Here is an 18,353-nt window from a genome sequence, read left to right as displayed (position 1 = left end):
ATTTGATCCTTATATCCAGAAAATGCTATTTCAAAAAATGTTCTCCCTCTGCAGTGATACAACATCACAGATAGAATATTGCTGAATTGATCATCTGCTGTGATAAACTATTTTGGAAATACAGTCTTTCAAGAAGTAATATAAAACCTAGCTTCTGCCTACACATAATATGCTGGGTTTAGCAATCCATTACTCAGCAAGTGCACAAACTGCTTGTGTCTCCTCTATGTGTTAAAATAACCATAGCCAGAAGTAAAAAGTCTGAGTTTCCTCATACAAGGAGGAAACAGGGAAAACGTGTCAGGAGGAAATGGTCACACCTGTTTAGTAATGCCTGACTGATAAAATGGTGTGAACACATTTGTAAACGACCTAAAATGCCTCAAGGATTACACATTGTGGTTACATTTATGCTTCCTTGTCTATTCTGGCAAAGTTATGGTCTCTCACATTTCTAAAATACTGCCATAAAGATGCAGGAAGCACATGCATCAGGTACAGCTTCATATTCTTTCCCAGTTGGAATTTGTTAAATCACTTCTGCATTTTCCCTTCTCCATTCCATGTCCCCTTTCACTTATTCATCTTGAGGTCTGTTTCCTTATCTGGCCACGGCTGTGGAACGGATTTATACCACGGTGCACATGCAAACACTCACTCTCATATTCAAATCAAGGACAGTGGCATTTTCCTACAGTTTGTTGGGTGGGAAGAGTAGGAATATATTCTATAAACAATTCTGAAGGGTTATAAATAGTGTCTGCTCCTGTCTGTGTGACAGATCTCAAGTCAGCAAGAACCAGTTAGCCTTATGCTTTCCATCTCTTCTCTCTCTGTGAGATAAAGAAATCCACAACCAATTTGCTACTTGAAAAGAGGAAAGGATGTAAGGAGCACAATTCTCTCCCAGATGATGAGGGCTAAATTCACAGCCTTTACTCTTTAGCATCATTAATACTACCTCAATTATGTTTGATGATGATGAAGATATAATTAGTATAAAGATCCATTATGTTTTACTGATGTTAATTGTATGTTGATTATAAATGGGACAGGATGTATTTACATGAGCTTCACTATTCGAGGAAGGTTGTGAAATCAGAGTCCAATCCTACACCAAGAATAAAACCTGCACCTTCTATAATTGTAATAGTATCCAGATGTTCTGCTGTAACATGAATGCAGGTGGTGAAAGCAGTAAACCGGTATGGAGCAGATGTGCTCTTAGCACAGGTGGGACTTGCTCCCAGTGCTACAGTGAATTTTGCACTCACTGACGTAACAAAAGAAGAGTGCAGAAGATAGAAATGTAATGTAAAAAGTGAATTAAAAACATAAAAAATAGTTTCCACTTTGGTGGTGCACAATGATTGTTGAGATTTTAGAAAATCTGACAAGAAGAGCAAACAGGGATTTTTAAAAAACTGAAACAACAAGAATCCAAAGTGGCCAGCAATGGAGCATGTCTAGATACAGAAACCCAGTAGGGTGTGGTACTTCACGTTTCGTGGGATGTGGATAATGTGCATCAGTTGCAGAGATTGTTCATGCCTCATACCACCACAAAGATAATCACTATTAACGTGTTTTGGCTACACATTTTTCACCTGACACTTGAGAATTAGGCTCTTCTTTACTGTTCTGTTGTGGAAGATATGGGAAGACTAATTCAACTTTGTCAGCAAGCTGGGCCAACAAGCCTCATTCCAATTAACTTTTCAGACTGCATCTAAATAAATCTAAGTCTTCACTGTCATGTAGAACAGACTTTCTAAAATTTTACATAAAGGCTGAATGCTATTTGCACTTCTCTGTCATTATATAACACCTGTTCCCAAAATACATGCACCATTTAGGCCCTCTCTGTGCTAAGTGTCAAACCAATCTGTACCAGTCTAAACAAGGATAATCTGTGCCCCAAAAGTATGTACATTGAAAGACAATCCATTGTATATGAAGAGACAAAATGCACTTGGAAACTGAGAACATAATATCATCTGGATAGGATTGCGATGGCCATGTTCTCTGTAGACATATAAGCAAAGGAAAATACTAGAGAGGGTGTAGAAGGGATGGAATGAGACATTATTGTGGATGTATTGTTACGGTGTGTTTGCCAAGTGTAGAAGGCAGCACTGGAGTATATTTAACAGGTTATGCTATTAAGTATCTAGATATCAGAGACAGAATCCTCTAGATACAGAAAGGCTAGGCTGCAACAGACTGTGAAAATGAAATCTGAGATGGATGGATGTCCTGGATTATCTGAAGGATAGGAAAGAAGCCCCACAGCAGCACTCTGAGTGGATCTAACAGTGCAAGACTATGGGTGACAGAAACAGGGAAGAAACCACCACATAGTAAGTTAGGACAGTATGCCAGTATCCTTGGCCTGCAAAACACTCCCAATAAACTTCAATTGCTTGATCACCAATGCACAGATTTATGTTGGGCTAGTTTTCATTATCTCCATGTCATTATTTATGCTCCATGCTCGGGACACCACCCAAAATAGGTGGTTTATAGACAAATAATAAAGAACCTGGTTCCTATCCCACGGAGTTTGCAGTCTAGACAAAAACATCTCTGCTATTCCTAATCATATCAAGCTGAATCTGACCATTCACATTTGGAGCCCAGATGAGAATAAGATTTCTAAGGCATTCCCCATGACTACTTCCCCTCTGTGAGTTGAATAATCAAGTTATAAACCATACCATGATGGGCTGGGCAATTAAACATTCTCTAGCTCATCTGAAGAGATTGCTATGGTAACAATTCCTATACCAGCTCTATTGTTGGTCCCGTTTCTTCTACCTTCTTCTTTATTTAGTAACAGTCATTCTTTCTCTTATACAAGGTGGTTATCCCGATAACAGCAGACATACATAGTGTAAGAATGCTTCTATATAAGGAAAATAACATGGCTATGATATGTCTGGATCAAAGAGATAAAAATATAACATACCTAAATTGTGATAATAATTCCCTGTATGAACGAGAAGCTTTATGATGGTATGCTGAAAACATTAACAGTGAGACAGCACAATATGTCCTTAAGCAACCTTCAAACAAGTAACTTTAGGGGACAATCACAGGATAGCAAGTGTTCTTCCAGTCTGCAGTGTGTAATTGTTTTAACATTGATAGAACCTAATAGCTTGATGGCTGCAGGATATTTTACAGTGGCTGCAGTGCACAGTGGCTATATCTAAGTTAGCTTTAAATTAGCCAATAGGAGTACCAATCACTGGTCAAAAGTTAGCTGCTTTAAGACTTACATACTTGGGCCATACATTAAGATTCATCCCATTAAGAGATGAAGGAAATCATCTGGAGCAGAAGCGCAGTTATTGTGGAGCTACTGCACAGCAACACCACACAATAAGATCAGAATGTCTAATGATGAATACTGTGAGTATTTGAAACACCCCGTTGCACAAAATAGGCTGATTATACACTTAAATAGAAATAACTCTCATAACAGTTTGGACAAAGTAATTCTGTGAAGGGGATATATCCTGACATTACATGTTATCCAAGGGACGAGCAAAAAGAATTGTTAAATTTTGAAGTTTGAAAGTTTTTACATTTTTCACTGCACTCACCTCTACCATAAGCACCCAGCACATTTAATGGAATGTGCTTTATTCTTAAAATTTAATGGAAAACTCTTATGTATATCTCTAATACCTCAATTTATTGAGAGGAATAAATATCACAGTCTAAAGGTATTGGTCATTAACTATTACTATGATTTTAACTTTTCCCTACAACCAGCAGAAGTCAGCTCACAAGAGGAAGGTCTAGACCAATGTGTAAGTTTGGAAGGGAAGTTTAAATTCTGTTATGGGACAAAACTGACATCTGTAAAGGCTTGGGTGTTTTCTCCTCTTTCCTACTTTTGAGTTAAGAAAAAGGTCAGATTTAAAAAGAGTTTGGTGTCTCAGAAAAGTGAGACAATCCAAGAAGGAACAAACAACTAGGAAAAGGCAAAAATTGCTCTGTTTTGAGATCTGTGGATGGGTAGAACTGTGCAAAACTATTATGATGGAAGGGAGAAGAAGAAATGACTCTTACCTGTTCTAGGCATCAAGAAATTCACCCTACCAGAAGAATCAGTCCCTGAAAAAGGACAAATTCTGCATGTATCTTTGTAGGTAAGTTTAGTTGATACAGTGTGGGTATGATAAAGCCACTAAAGAAAATGGATACTCAAGATGTGACTCAACTCTGTGTATTAGCAGGCAGATTTGTGACAGGAGTGAACCAGCAACAGCCATACATTGATTTGCAAGAACCTAAATGCCACTGATGCATCAAAAAATGAAGGATGGCTGAATCCCAAATGATTCTGTTAACTACAGATGATTACAACTCTTGAAAAGTCACAGAAATTCTAGTGCAGAAAATCAGTTTCCAGTAGCAAGAGTACCTAGGTCCTCTCTGTGAAAGACTACAGCTAGTAACTCTGGTCATGCTTTGGTGTTCTCACCTATAAGGTAGCCAAGGAAGGTAGAATTTGTGAAAATCTTGGGACAGAAATTGACAATAGCTTAATAAAGATATAAATAGTTCCAACATGAGTTTGATTTGTCTTGGAATGATTATTACAATGCAAAATATGAGCCAGTTTAGTTCAAGAATGCTGGCAGTCAGACTTATTTTAGATGTTATAATCACATCATACATATGAAACAGTCTTTTACTGGAGATTTGTTTCCATCATTGCTAGATGTGACCTCTGTTGCAATGCAAGATATTTACAGCATTAATTAATTAATTTATTACAGCATTTTTCATCCTTGTTACTGCATTGATATTGACTGCCTATCTAAAATAAGCACTAAAAACAGAACACATCCATACTGACTCTATTCTTCTTATCCAGACAGATCAAAATTATCTAAAGGATATGAATCTTGCAGGAATTTTATGAGCTTTGAGTATCACCCCATTTCACAATTGCATTCCAGAATTATTTCAGTTATGTTTACATTTTACATCCAAAGCTTAAGATACTTCTATTAAGAATGGTGCCTTTGTGTAACTGCACCTGTTGTGAATTTGCTTTTATTTTGGGGGGAATAGGGATGGTTTTTAACACTTAGTCAGCTTCATGCCAACAATACAGATGAAATCTTGGGGAAATGTAGGGAAGACTCTAAGAAAAAGCCTAGTGAAAGTGGAGAATACCTAAAGGGATGGTGTTTGGATGCATGTGCTTCCTCCAATTGTTCCACCTCTGTCTCTTTAGTGTTGACATCTATCCCTCTCCTTATCATTTATTTTTCACATGGGCTTTTTCCAGTTACAGCTGCTGTTCCTCCCTATAAAAGGTATATTAATAAAAGGGAAATGCCAAATCCCTGCTGTCTTCTGACTGATGTACATTTTTCACCACATAAACAGCTGGAGTTTTTAAACTGTGTTCTGCATTATATGTGGCTGGGAGATGAGGGAATGAGAGGGAAACCACATTTAAGTTACTGTTATATAACTTATATAACTTATATGTTAAGTTTTTATACATAAAGGAACCTAGGGAAACAATTTAAATAGTTTTAATTGTAGCATGTAAAAGCTGATACCCATTGTGCCATGTGCATTTATTGCTGAGTAAAGGTCACAGTGTCAAATAACACCACATTACCACATTGCTCAATATTCTAAGTATGGCTGACACACTAAGCAACACTTAGTTGTATGTATTTGTATGTCAGTATGTATTTTAGCAATTTATACCAGGGATATGATATATGTTTGACCAAAAAAGAATTAGCATCAATTGTGAGGACTCCTTATAGTCACTTTTAAAATAATTACTTTTTCTCACAAGTTATTTATAGCAAAATGAAATGTAATCGAGAGTTAAGTTTCCCTCAGGAGAAACCAGATACTGAAGAAGTAAAATCATTAATAATCAAATTTCTTCCTTACTGCAATATACATGGGGTTTCGATTTAAGGAAGTGAATGTTTTTGTACAGATTCCATTATGCTATTTGATGTTTGTACCATTTAATGCAACTATGATTTTCATAAAAGGAAGGATCATGGTGTTAACATGAATATCAATGCTAATAACCAATGTTGAGAAATGTTACTGGGCATGAAAGACAGAGCAGGATTTCTGTTCTGTCAGAAATCCTTGTCCCAGCCAATCTCGCCTTACCAAGTGACTGAACCTCCCCTTGGGACCTTTTCCTGGCAGTCCCCCCAAGATGTTGGCCTGCTCATCTTCCTTTCTCTCAAACTCTTTGTAGGGCATGAACTGCAGATTATCACTGTTTGCTGCCAGCTATCCTCATGTGAGCAGCACCTTATCCCACCCCAAGCCTTCAAAACAGTGTCACTGTTGGACACGAAATAAGTCACACAGACACAGCTCAAGGTGTGATGGGGGAAAGAGAAACTTTACTTCTTCTCTCACAATTTATCGGTTTCTGACCATGGCCAGGGATTGGATAGCCAGGATAACACTTTCCCAACTGCACTGGCCAAGAGAGATGTCCATCAAAAGACGTGTATCAGAAAGAATGTATACATATCTATGTTTACAGTTACTGTGCAGGGAAAGTCTTTAGAAACTGTGTAAACAAGCTCAAAAAACTGAGTTTTCAGGGCGACAACAGAGGGATGCACAGGATCAGTAGAAGTGGGGAAAAGGGGACAGAATCTACTTCCCCCTTCTACCATCTTCCCATTGTCAGAACATGGAGCCATGATCTCTTGGGCAGAGACAGCAGAGACACAAAGGAGCTTCACTTTGCTGAGCATCACCAGTCCAGGGCCTCACAGAGCATGGCACCTGGCTGGGCACAACACAAATATTGCAGAATCAGAACCAAGTAACACTTTTCCTTGGTTCTGCTTCTGTCAGGAATCACTACACTACCTGTGGGTCAGTCTCACACATCATTTCTGCACTAGGAGCCAAAAGACAATGTTAACAATTTGCTGCTCAGAGAAATGATTTACAGGAAGATAGCAGTGACATAGAACACAAAGCTGCCAAAGTGTCAAACCGTCTCTAAGGTGTCATTACCATTGTCTGTATTTACAACCAGTGTAATGAAGTTTCTGCTTTTTATGAGAGACAATTGTATGCTACCATGTCCCTCCCAAATTACTGTTACTTTTTACTTTGAAAATAAAAACATTGGTGTACTCCATTCAATATTTTAAAGCATTTCCCATTTCATATCACAATGTTAGGGAAGCTTTTTCAATTTCTTGATTTCAGTATTTCCTACAACATATAATAATCCTTTTATTATGACAGAACTTATTGTACACAACTTGATTTCTTCCTATTAGATGTCACCTCTCCTGCTATACAGTCTCAGTTTCTAATTTCTCCCTGGTGTTTACCACATGCTCCACCAGCTACCAACTGTCCACTGTCAAAACTGTCAAGGCATTGCTACAGGCTAGAGATCTTCCAACAGAGTTTCCTCAGAGCCAGATATCACCTCTAGCAAAATAAATTAAAGTACAATAAAATCTCACATAAATAATTTCTCTATTGTTTTAGTAAAACACAAACCCTAGCATAGTCCAACCAACTACTACATCACAACTTTACTTTTGGAGACATCTCCAGCAGTTCTGTTCCCTTCCCACCTAATAATTGTGAAGAAAAGTTACTGTTTTCTTTTTGATTATAAGTTATTTTTCCTATAACCTAGAAGTGAATAGAAGTGAGAGTCAGCATATCTAATTCTGCTATAATGAAAATTTTACTCCACTTATTACCCATCTGATATCTTACAACACCAAGAACTAAATGTGGTGGTGTTTTTTTTTCCATTTCTTGCTTGTTTTGTAGCTAAACACTGATCTTTTCATCAAAATAGGCCATATAGAAATCTATTTAAAAGGTACACCCCAATTACAGAGAGCACCTTAACCTTAAATAAAACCCAGTTTATGTGGATGTTAAGGTGCTTCTATTCAACAAGCTCCTTTCTAGAATGGAGGCTAAAATTTGAAGGCATAACTCAAGCTCTAATAAACTTATCCAAAGGACTCATTCATTACTGCTACATATAGAAATAATAGAAGATTATATGAAGAATTTCAGCATGGTTAGTAGAACTAGAAACAGTGCATCCCAGAAATTTCTGTACAGATTACGTTTGCTGTAATACAAGTGATAAAACTTCTACCAACAGCCAAGTTTCCTTCCAACTTTTCATTTCTGAGTAATTTCTGCAATGAAGACAGAAGTGTAATAGACATGAAGGAATGTGGCAATCCATTTGTTTTATTTCTATGAAATTATTGCTGATTGCAGGTTTGGAGGATGTGTGGGTGAAGTTTGCTGATTTATTTCAGTTTGGTCAGGAATGCTTTTTTAAAACACCTTTAACCTTTTTCTTCCAAACAGTTAATTCGGGTCACTACTTTTGCACTGAAGCTTTGATTGTTAGAGGAAATACTTCTGCATACTTTTGCTCTGCTGTAAGAGAGGTAATATATTTTGGGCCATATGCCAACAGATTTTAACCACAAACTTAGGGAAAGGAGACAGATTAGGTTGTGGTGGTCTCATAATCAGAGTTTCTCTGTACTCTTTTCTTGCTAAGAGCAAGTATTCACCATTAAAATGGTTCTATGTCATACAGATGGCATATCCATAGTAATAGGGCAAACTAAACCCACTCAGCTGCATTCCTCTAGCCTCTGATAACCGTTCTATAGTAATTTTATCATAGAACTTATTTAAAGTGTCCAGCCAAATAATATACTTTAAGCTCTTCAGTGAATTCACAACTATTTTTCAGCATGCAAGAATCTTATCCAATAAAGGAAGGTATCAAAGACCTGGAGGTTTATGATAAGAAAAAGCCCAATTTCTATTCAAACATTTACAGGCACTGTTCCTTTTAAAAGCTGGTGGTCAAGCAAAGAACGAGAAAGATCTATTTGGTCACAACATCTTTCAGCCTGCCATTCTATGCCTCCAGTAGCAAACTTTCTAATTGTTCGGGCAATCCAGACCCATCAAATAGATGCCTCATCAGCCTGCTAGGGAGACTACTCAACTATTTAATAATTCTCCCTGATACTACTGGTTAAAGTCCTCCCTTTCTTAAAGCCTTCCTTTTCTGTGAAACAGTCAGTGATTGTGTGCTTTTAAACTCTTGGTTCTTTTATTCCACATTTACTCCTGAGAAGCTGCTGGTGCCAGAGCAGGATCAGTTGATGTGGTGACTCTCCCAGTTAGCGTCTGGTCCAGATCTGAGTGTGTGAATGCCCTGTTCAAGAAAATGTAGTAACATGGTGAATGTCTCAGGGAGTTGAAAATGAAAGGTAAGCTGTGCACCCCAGAGGTGGACACTCCAGAGGTTTTAAAATACACAGCAGGTAAACCATATGCTGAGTTTTTGTGATAGAGCAGCTGGGGAGGGACGTTCCTCTCCTATGCTGACACTATGACACAAACATACTGCAAACCTTGACTGCTTCATATTCCATCTCTAATTGAAACACAAATGCACAAGTGAAAACACAGACTCCTGTCACACTGCTGCAGTCAAGTGCAAAGCAAATTATTTTTTGGGCAATGCAATAGCCCACAGATGGAACATGGTCCCACAAAACCACTTGTACAGATACTTGGGTTTGTAATTTTAAATTGTTTAGAGGATCATAATGGTATGCACAGAAGCAGCAGCAGACCAAAGGCTTTAATATTGAAATGAAACCTGGGCTCATGGCTATGTTTTCCAAACCCATGGTAGTGCAATGCTGGGCTTACACTAAAAATCTCTAAATTAAGCCTGAAACTGATTTGCAGAACAGGAACCCATGCAAAGTATTTTTTTATCTCAGATCTCATAATCTCTTCAGTGCCTCTGCTGTGTAGAAGCCTTGTTATAAAGGGAAACTGCAGAAAGAACCTCTTTCTCCTGAAGAGCAATGATGAGCACCTACATGAGACAGTAACTTCAACTTCTATTTAGCATGCCCGTAACAAATGCATGCAGGACTGACTGAGGAGGCAGCTTGTGGCAGGGGGAGGCAGGAGGGAAGTGCAGAGCTAGCAAGACAAATAATTTAAATCAGCTTCCCACCTTAAAAAGAAACCCATCAAGGCACAATTGAAGTTTCTATGTGAAAAGTAGCCCTGTAAAGCTGCCACATGAAAAAGGTTGGTTGAAGAGCTTTGTCCTACAAATTAAGTAATTTTCTACCCAATTCATAATCACAAGGGTAACCTCATGAACAGAAGAAAAGCAATGGCAGTTTCTTGTTCCCAGGTATGAAGTTCTGAGAGGCAGTTCTCTTTCTCTAATAACTCCCATTCACATACTCTCATTTGATAATACAAATATATATAATACAAATGGGCATAGAAGTAATTCAAGTATAAATAAGCAGTCTCAAACTAATGAACACAGTAGTAAATTGAAAGTATAGTCTCCTAAGAGCTACTACCATCACTAATGCGTTTAGGTTGGCTTTAAGTATATGGAGCTCAACTGAACACACTGCATCCCACAGGAAAAGGAAATCCCAGAGATCATCTTCCAATAGGATCAGACAAACTGCTTCACATTTAAATATTTCTATCCTGCCTTTGTTTACCTATCCTGGAAGTCACCCTTACAAAGATTCTCTTCAGGAGAGGACACATGATGGAGAGACATCATGGATTAAAGTAGAATTGTTACTCAGTTTTAAAAAGGTGGGAGATCAATCTGAATAGCTGCAGATTAACAAGCCTTTCTTTATACTGAGCAAGGAATTTGACACTCTCAGAGGCAACAGAATGATATGGACAGATAAAAATTATAGAAAGGAGAACAAGCTGAATCTTGTAAATAGAAACCAAACCAAGAACTTTGCACAAGGCACTAGAATATCCTCCTCATGACTCTTGGCTGCCATGTAAAAAGAAAAGGGATCCTTTCTTTTAAAAAGGGAGAAAGCAAAAAGTACATATTAAAATGGTCATTTTGCACCGCAAATTACAGCAGAAGTCGGCCCCAGAGAGCTGGGACCATTGCATTCAACCTGCTCCCAAATGGAGCAGAGAAAGGCAAGAATGTGCAGAATTCCACCTAAACAAAATGAAAAATAACTATGAAAAGCTGTAAAAACTATTTGTAACATTACACTGAATGAAGAAAAGAAATAACAGGAGAAATTCAGTGTGGGTAAGTGCAAGGCAATGCAGAAAAACTAAACCAAACCTTAATTACACATGTTAATCAATAGCATCCATAATAGTTACTGCCTCTCTGTCACTCTGCCTCTCTACTGTCACAGTTTTTCAAAACCTATTCATATCAAATCAATGCTCAGTAAGAATTAAAAGAAATGGATTGGTTATCAGGAATAAAAGTGAGTAAAAGAAGGATCAGTCACACCTCAGAAAATACTACATGTGTAGCCTAAATGGGCAACCTTGGGAACAGTTATTAGTTACAGAGATTAAAAACGTGCATTAACTTATGAATATAACAGAGTATAACAGAAAAGACATAATTGGTCTGTAATCATGGAAATTATTCATGCTGGCAAAACAGTAGCTCTGACTGTTCTACCACTTTCTCCTTTTGGGCACAACACTGTAACTTGCGGCAAACACAGTCCCTGCAAAGTTTAGAGTAACACTTTTACCCCATATCAGAGCTACTGCACAGACTTCTAAGCTTATTAAACCACTCAGAGCTAGAAGTAATATGAAAAAAAAATAAATTGGTAGAACTACTGGATTCATTGTACTGAGTTCCAAAACAGGATAATTCCTATAATGATTTCAATGCAAAAATGAAGAACAGTTTCTCTAGCCATTCTTGTCTGCTTATTTTACTGAACAGTGGTAGAGATATTAGAAAGTGTTACTGGGGATGTGCTTTTCTGCAGTCATCACTATTTTTAATCTCCTACCCCTTAAGCAAAGATATAAATATATTTTCAGTTTCTTATTCCTTCCATCCCTTCCACAGATAATTTTTCCCTTGACAAAGCTTTACTGTGGACAAATGGTGCCTTTACAGACCTCCTCAGAACATCAGTCTAAGTGAGTGTATTTTGCTATCAGTGTTTAGCATATTGATTAACTTGTTTTTAGATAAAAGCTGTGAAGGAGAAGATGCTTCTTTCTTCTGTTCCTCAGCAGGGATCTCAGCAGTTTCTCATCACCTCCAGACTACATGCTGAATAGAGGTGTGGGGCCAAGTTGTCTTCAAACAGCAACAGCTGTGTTTGGTGTAGCCAGCAGCCCAAGCACATGTCATCTCAGCACTGCCCTCCAGGTATGCTATTTACTTTAAGTGGGATAAACATCAGAAAAAAAGAAGCTTGTGGGAGAAGTTCTATACAACACAGTAGAAAATCTTACTGTATTCATTCACTGCTCTTCAGCTATCCTGTGAACTTGATAGTAGTAATATTCCACCTAGATTATCCACCAAAAAACATACAAAACCTACAAGGAGAAATGAGGTTTGACTTGTCATTCTTTGGTATGTGTGTAGGTTTTCAAGAGCCTTTTTAGAGAAATGCATAAATTTTACTCCTACCCTATTCTAAAGGCTCCTCAGAAAGGGAAATTCAGGATTCAGAATTATTCAAAATATCTGTCATGAATAGCATTTTCTAGTTTAATTTCTCATTTTGGTGATAGACATGGCCCTGCTTTCCAGTCTTTACCACAGTTACAGTTCTGGTAACTATTTTTCGGCATCAAGCACAATATTTTTCAAGCACTTTTAAAGTAAGATCTGAAAAAGTTCTTTTTATCTGTGGAAAGACTCTCTACCCTGTTATTCACAAAAATCTTTGAAACAGTTTTGCAGCGTCATTTATTAGCTATGTGTGAGGTCAAAGAGCACACAGGTATTCACACAGCCACTGCTGGACTTCAAGATCACTCTGGATTCCTCTCCATCCTGTCCCAACCATGCCATGTCTGCCTTACAGCGTGTGCCTTCCAGCAGCGTGGGACTGCAGGCTGCAGAGACTTGCCAAGAGGAGCTCGCATCAAACCAGTCTGGCACATCAGCAGGGAAAGCATGAGGAGACAGCCAGCAGCTTGGTGCTAGCTGGAGGTCCAGAGCATTGCACAAGCTTTCTCAGACTGAGCTGGAATTTTCATAGAGCTTCAGTTCATGCTATTGGCTATGACAGATTGTATCTTCTTGGGGGAAGATTGCAATGACAGGGGAAGATATACCAAAGAATGAATTACAGAAACTGCTGCTGATTGCTGCATTGTAAAAGGTCTCCTGCTGGCACTACAGCTACTATTGCTCACAGCTGGGAGCAAAGTGTTTCCAAACCCAGCTCTCCAGCTCTTTCCTGACACACTGAGATATGGCACTGTACAGTCTAATTGCATTATAAGAAGTAACACAACAAAGCCAATCCCAATTCAAATTGCATCCCCCAATTCAAAGCCGGTGTTCATTTTATAACAGGATGCAAAACCAGAAGCACAGAGTTCTTTTTAAAGCTATGGTGCAGCTGAGCAGCACTTTCAGTGAAACTCAGGCTCTGTGGGAACAGTGCCATGAAGTACGGGATGCCAATCAACATGGCCTAACACTTTTATTTCTTCTCATGAAATAAGTTACTTTTTAAATGGCATTAGAATAATGAACAATACTTTCAATTGCAGCATTGACAACTTCTCTTCAGCATCATGCTGCTTCTAAGTTAACATCTTTAGAAGAAATGCTGGCATAGTCGTGTCCTCGACAGGCACATGAAAGAACATCACCAGAGACCCAGAAGTTCACTAGCGAAACACATGGTTCAGACACTGACCATTTGCTTGCAAGCATATGTAACATTTGCTTAAATTCCCATGCTATTGAGATGATTAACAAATAGCTTATTCACCCTGGGGTTTTTCCCATGTCCCAATAGCTCAGGTAATAAATAATCCTTCAAAAATTTTAACAAAAGAAGTCCCCCAAATATAAAGAAATATGTTAAATCCAGGTAATTGGAGACTACTAATCTGCAGGGCATCATATCTAAAAAGGAAAAGTTGTATTCAGTACAGTTACTTAAAAGGTGTAGGCCCAGCTATTTTGCAAACTAGATCACATTTTTCTTCAGCTATTTACATTGGATGTCATAACTAAAATTTTTAAAAATTGACTCCATGTTGACAGTCCTGAATATAGTCAAGCAACATAGGAACAAAGAAAATGTCATCCAACCACACATTAGTAAAAGTTAAAACCAAATGTCCTTGGTCTTCTAGTTTCCTCATATCCATTTTATCCATGTTAACCATTGGAAAATACTGATGTAAAATTTTTTCTCTTTGTCATTTCATATTCATAAATATTTTTGCAGTGTTGAAATGCAATCTACTAGAGATTCTTTCTCATTTGTCCATCAAAATACTAGTTCCATTATGTAGGAGAAGAAATCTATTACCATCACCATTTTAACAAAAAAAAAAAAGAAACCCATGAAAACTGCAGCTGGCATCTGCACTCCAACCTGCTGCAGGCAAAACAGCAATATTTAGCTACCCTCTATTTCAATTTTTCCTGTGTACATGCACCTGCATGAATTCTATCCATATTTACTAAGTTCTTTTTATGAAACTTTTGTTTCTCTTTTGCATTCTCTGTATGATCCAATCCAGATCATTCTGTCCCCAGAAATAACCTCAGTGCTATTAATGAGGCTGTATCACAATATTCATGCTACAAGCAGGATTTACAGCTATCAGTGCTCGGGGAAAGTGTGCTGTCTTTGGATCTGCCAGCCATCTGCTAAACCACAATAATCTTTAATCAAAAATATCATGAGAGGGAAAAGGCCTTCAAATGAAGTTGTTGTTTTCCTTTGTCATTTAAGTGGCTTGTAAGTGGAATGTATGGATTAACTTGAGGCATTTCAAGTATACTAGGAAGCAACATCAATAAAGCTCCAGTAGGAGGAGTTCATGTTTTGATCAAAACCTATCTTCAGGTCAAGTTTTCAACCATAATCACAAAACCAAATCAGATTCTTAGGAAACATGAATTATACATTTTCTAAAAAGTAAGACCCTGCAAGATACTTTGAAATAATCACTCAAGCACAGAAAGACATAACAATTTCTGGAAGGCCTGTCTGTGAGTTATCCCATCTGATGTGGAATCATAGGAGAACACAGAATAATTTGACATTCGTTCCAGCCCCATGGAGCGTGAAAAGGTTTTAAAAGACATATCTAAAGGCCAGTTAAAAAATGGATGAAAAAAATCCATAAAAAATATTTCAAATGGATTTTGAAATTTTCAAAATTATTCTGGTGTTAAAGAAAAGAGTTAATTTCTTTTTAATATTCAATTTAAAATTTGTGTTGAAAATATTCTGACATTTGGGTTTTTTACTCCTATTTCTCTTTCCTTTTTCTTCGCACTTTGGAAGAGAAAAGCAGGGAGGACAAAATGTAGAAAGTGCTTTTCCCTGTTGGTATTGTTCTAACGCAGAGAAAATGCCTACATGGAATTCACTGAAAAAGAGAGTGAGAGAGGTGTGTATGCACACACCTGTCCTAACACTTGTACTTTAAATGTCCAGTTATCTGCGTATGGAAAATCTTTAGCCAGAACACTTGTACCTTATATTAGCTATGCAAATACTAATCCTATGTGATGAATGTATCTATTTGTCTGTTGACTGAATCATAACCTTGCATTAGCATGCAATTAGAGGATGGGTATGGTACTTTGTGAAGGCAACAGCTTATGCAATTTACTTTCTGAAACATGAAACTATGTAGTACCCACATGTAATCTTAATATTGCTTGAGAAATTCTTATTCCCAAAGTAATTTATACTGATATCTCACTTCCTGTTAGAATGAGGAAGTACATAAAGGCAATTGTGGCTCTATACAATTTATGATTATCAGCATTGCTATGTCATTGCCAAAAGAAATTGTATGTTGAATAACACTTAAACATTACAGTCCCTTCATAGAAGTGCTCCTCATAACACTTCAAGCATTTGAATTGTCCCAGTAGCACTACTTGATGTTTCATGAGGATTTTGTCTAGGAATAACTCTGTATTATATTTTTTTTATGTGTCACAAGAAAACAGTTTCCTTAGGCTTATTTTTCTCATCAGTAATTTGGACCTTATCTTTCAAAGTCTTCCTCAGATATAGAAAACAGTGCAGATTCTGTCCAGAGAGACACTTGTCAACAGGGAATACTTGTGAGTAAAAGACCCCAACTCCTATTAAAGTCACCCAACTGAACACTTGATAGCTCAAGCACCAACCATATTTCATGTCTGAAATAAAAAACTGAAGGACAAAGGCACCTCTTTCTCAACAGTAACAGATTCTATCTTAGACAGGTCTGCTTGTGAAGAAACTGCAGAACCCAGCTCATGCCTTGCTGTCTAAGCCATTTGTTTTGTTAACTACCTGTCAATGTTGCAAAGTGATAACCTGGCTGAGGTACACAGATTCACAGCTTTCTTGAATAAACACTGTACTTTCCCACCCTGAACTTCTAAAGACAGAGTTCAAAAGAGAAAGCCAAGTTCATTTTCATATGCTGAAACAGGCAGTAACTAACAACACTTAGTTAAAAAGAATGGGGCTTATTCCTTATTTGTCAGTTTACTTGTCAATATATTTGAGCAACTAAAAATATGAACTGATGTGTCGGTCCATAATACTAAATCTGAAACTCCACATTTAAACAGATGTTATGACTTTAAGCAGCATGTGGTGTGAAACACATTTCACCACCACAATTTATATTTTCCAAAGTGTTATTCAAAAAGGAAAGGTGTATCTACATACCAAAGAGCTAAGTTATTATAGTGGAGAACACAATCAATAAACCCAGTGTTTTGCTGAACCTTTAACAGATATTCCATTTTATGCACTACTGTGGCACATTACCTAAGTCAAACAGCAAAGACTTTTCCTCCTTACTAGGTCTTGAGAAAGTAAAAGCATAACATCCTTGCATCTCCAAACCTGAGCCCAGAGGTAATGATCATTGTATCAAGCCTTCCAGCAGGCTCCTGGGAAATAGGATAATTTATAAATGCTTGCCTTTGCAAGCAGGCACAGTTTCTGTGATATGGTTGCCCAAGAACTAACACAAATTACTCCCAAAGTACTTTTCTGAGGCGTATGTACTATCTTCTGGAATACTGCAGCCAGCAAGAAATATCTTACAACCCCATCAAATAGATATTATTTCAAACATTTCTGCTAACTGTGGTGAACAAGGCAACACGCCTGGAATGAAGTGATACCCTTTATCAGATGGGGTGATACAGCTGAGAAGGACAGACAAGATTTCAAGCATGAAGGTCAATCTATTGATGTGGTATCTGACTGCCTCACTGATATTTTTCTGCAGAGTGCTAGTGGAACCAAACATCCCTTTTAGCTACAGAAAAGATGGCTCAAGAAATTTTCTATTTTTCCAAAAAGGGATGGCAAAAATATTTGAAAAAAGATTAAATTTAAACTTCTTGGTAAAGTGCATGCCATTTAGATTCCTTGTCTGTCAGACAATTCTGACAATTCTGGTACTTCCCCATGCTATCTATATGATCAACCACTCTTTTCTCACTTCTCCATTCATTTTTTCCCTCACATATCTTCACCGACCTATGTGGCAACTTCTTAGCATGAATACTATTCCTCATGTAGCCCCTTAAGGAACCAGAACTGTAGTCAATAACATTGCTTGCTGCTCTCAGCAAGGCAAAGCAACTGTAGAAATGCAGTTTTAGGAGTAAGAATGCTATCCTTTACTCAAATGGCCTTGCAAGACATTTTGTATCTGATCTCACAGACATGATGAACAGGATGAGAGTTCAAGGGTGCAAAAAGTCAACATGAGTGCTATTACTCCAGTGCCAAGAGATACACAAGTCAGCAGTATTGTTCTGGCTAGAGCTGATTCAAGTGAAGAGGTTACTGGTACCAGCTGCTTCACAGCTTATCCAAAATCACCGCACCACTACTTGCTTCTTAACGTAGTCCAGTTAAATGACTAGGTTAGATTAAACTCTTTAACAACATATGCATAATTGTTTTCTCAGACAGCCTACAGAGCACACAATTATTGTGGCAGATCTCTAGAGAGTGGGAAAAGAAACAGAAGAGAGCCCTTGGGCAGTAACCTGTTCACCCTGCAAAGCTGCAGCCCGAAGACAATGTGTGACTTTATTGTATCTTCACATTATGGTTCCCTAGACAGAACTGAGTATTGTTTCCTTTATCCATAGAAACAATGGCATGCATAACTCCCCATGAAAAAGTTATTTGCAGAAATTGTGTGACAGTACCGTATTTATCTGACAGAGCTGGGGGTAGCAATTAAATTGTGGAAACAACAGAAAAGCA

At 37.7% G+C, this 18,353-nt stretch overlaps 2 long non-coding RNA genes across 4 annotated transcripts in view; one reads left to right on the top strand and one right to left on the bottom strand.

The window, feature by feature from the left end:
* LOC111934167 (uncharacterized) overlaps window positions 1-18,353 on the bottom strand; it is a 101,810-nt gene that overhangs the window by 53,785 nt on the left and 29,672 nt on the right. The gene's annotated exons all lie outside the window — the stretch shown is intronic.
* Window positions 12,198-15,188, top strand: LOC147650715 (uncharacterized). The gene is made up of 2 exons (XR_015275828.1): window positions 12,198-12,271; window positions 12,807-15,188. It is a non-coding gene; the product is annotated as an uncharacterized LOC147650715 (long non-coding RNA).

The sequence above is a fragment of the Cyanistes caeruleus genome, chromosome 13 (assembly GCF_971803275.1).
Source record: "Cyanistes caeruleus chromosome 13, bCyaCae1.hap1.1, whole genome shotgun sequence".
Taxonomy (NCBI): domain Eukaryota; kingdom Metazoa; phylum Chordata; class Aves; order Passeriformes; family Paridae; genus Cyanistes; species Cyanistes caeruleus.
Note: the sequence above shows the minus strand (reverse complement) of the source record. Positions and strands in the feature narration are given on the sequence as shown.